The 2,500-nt window shown below is 42.5% G+C and overlaps 1 protein-coding gene across 4 annotated transcripts in view; it reads right to left on the reverse strand.

Annotated features, from left to right (window-relative positions):
- ZnT77C (Zinc transporter 77C) overlaps positions 1-2,500 on the reverse strand; it is a 57,564-nt gene that overhangs the window by 26,808 nt on the left and 28,256 nt on the right. The gene's annotated exons all lie outside the window — the stretch shown is intronic.

Raw genomic sequence — 2,500 nt, forward strand, 5'->3', positions numbered from 1 at the left:
GAAATGGAGAAAGATGTGGAACAGATTACTTTGCGCTTCCTGGAGAGTGGGAAAGTTGCAAATGGTCATTGATACAGGTTTACAGAAGGAGGCGAGTGTGGGTGATGACTGATTGTGGAGATAAACGAGTTAGACCAGCGTTTCCCAACCTGAGGGTGCTGAAATCAATTATAGGGGGTGCTGGGAAGTGACACACACAAAAATCCCATTGATAATTGTATCATTGGTTACCCAGTTGTACATATTTGACTTTTTCCAAGCTATTTTATTTTTCTAGGGTGTTCTTATTTCTTCTACAAACAATACTGTCAATTTGTTTCAGTTCTAAGGAATCAAGAAAATATATCATCAAGCAGTACATTTCACTTTCTTTTATCCTTCTAATAACAAGATAGGGGTGCTGGACTGCTTAGACATGGCAACAAGGGGTGCTATGGTCGGAAAAGGTTGGGAAACGTTGATTTAGAGGTTTTCTATGTTGTTTCCGCCATATCTCATTACTGTGTTATCTTCTTTTGTCTATTTATTTATTTATTATTTTCAGGCCCTTTCACACCAAACTTCTCTCTATTTGCCCCTGAAAGAGTACGTGTCATACAGGCCCTGTTCACACTAGCGTTTTGAACCGCGTGGAAACCGCGTGGAAACCGCGGCGATACCGCATAGTCAAGGCGGTTATGTGTGAACGCCTCCATTGACTTACATCGTAAGTGAACAGCCATTGTTCAAACCTCTAGTGTGAACACGGGCATATTTTTTATGCCTGTTGCTTGAATTCTATTGCTAAGTTCAGTCAATGATCAGTGGATTGCATATAGAGAATCTGAATGAATGTGGTATACTACACCAGGAAATGGTGGTATGAATATACTGGTATCCAGAGTTAAAAATCCTAGACACAAAAATAAAACGCTAAAGCGAAAGAAGCCAAAAGTGAAGAGACCACAGTCTAATTTCATCAAGCTGTCGTTACTATTTTGCTTGCAATGTCAGTAGACTGACGCGAAGTTATCTGACGAAACCGATTTCCTTTCTCAAGCTCTCACCAAACAAGTATTTACTCAGAACTCCTGAGTGCTGATCTCACTCTTGGGGATTGAATTACGCGTCTGTATTAGATTTTCGCTGTCCACAGGAATCCAGGGTGAGCGAGAAGTCAAGGGTGAGAGCTCAAGGGTGAGTGAGACAGCCAGGGAAAGCACGTGTCCATGCTCGTCTGACAAGCTAAACCATCCCACTTTATCTCTTGCAAGGAGTGTCTTCCATAAACATCCACCATACGGGCTCAAACAAAGCCCGTGGGAGTGGTATTCCACGCCCAATTAAAAGAGAGAGAGAGAGAGAGAGAGAGAGAGAGAGAGAGAGAGAGAGAGAGAGAGAGAGAGACCCCCCACACCTGGGTCCCCAATCCCCAGTCCCCCCGTCATAAGTGTCAACTGTTCCCCCATGGCATTCAAGTCTCCCAGGCCTGGAAACGGCGACCTGTTCGTAATTGGAGGCAAGACGTGACGGGCAGTGTGTGCTCACTGGCAAAGATGCCATTCCCTCAGAGAAAGCTGAGCTCTGGTGTTATTTTAGAGTTGTTAACTCTTGCCGCAAAGATCGAATGCAAGTCATTGGTGAAAGAGTGTGTTGATTTAGGAGGCCTGTTGCTCTGAAGGCGGATGAGGAGACGCGGCGGAATGCCCTTCGTATATTCCTCCTTTTCTTACTCACTGACAGGAATGAGCAATACTCTACTGGCTTCACTCCTTTCCGTGTCCCGTTCTTGTAGTTGTTACCCAGGTCATTCATAATAACACAGAATTATATATTTTTGCTTCTTTTCCTCGTCGGTCCTTCACCACAAAGGAAGGAAAAAGTTGACGTACCAGTGACTCGACACTAAATTAAAATTGCTTATTTAAGAAAATGGTGGATGTGTGCTCAACTATACTCTGGTTGGAGGATGAAGGGAAGTGGGTGGGTGAGTTGACGTTGTTGTTGTTGTTGTTCTTGCTGTTGTTGTTGTTGTTCTTCTTCTTCTTCTTCTTCATCTTGTTGTTGTTGTTGTTGTTGTTGTTGTTGTTGTTGTTGTCGTTCCCTAGACTGCTTGGCTGGAATGGGTTTTCTCCCTCAAATCCCTTATAGAGTGTATTAGGTAGAGTTGAGTGCTGAAGTCAGAGGGTGGAGGGCTATGAAAGATGAACTCTTGACTACCCTCAACAGCTTTCCCCTAGTTCCATATGTCTGCAATACCTCCCACAGTGCCTTCTTGTCTACCCTGTCATGAGGCTTCTCCAAATACATAAAGCAACCCCCACCCAAATATCCTTTCCTTTAGCCAAAACCTTTTCATAAGTGTCTTACCCCCAAAATATGTACTGTATATATATATATATATATATACATAATATTCATTAATCAAACAGTTATAAAATTTGTACCACTTTAGTCTTTCTACGTAAGAATTATTATGCTTATGACTGTAAGACTGAGTTATAAATCATTCTCATTGTTC

Source organism: Oratosquilla oratoria, chromosome 31, assembly GCF_046742065.1.
Source record: "Oratosquilla oratoria isolate Oo_2021 chromosome 31, ASM4674206v1, whole genome shotgun sequence".
In the NCBI taxonomy this organism is placed as follows: domain Eukaryota; kingdom Metazoa; phylum Arthropoda; class Malacostraca; order Stomatopoda; family Squillidae; genus Oratosquilla; species Oratosquilla oratoria.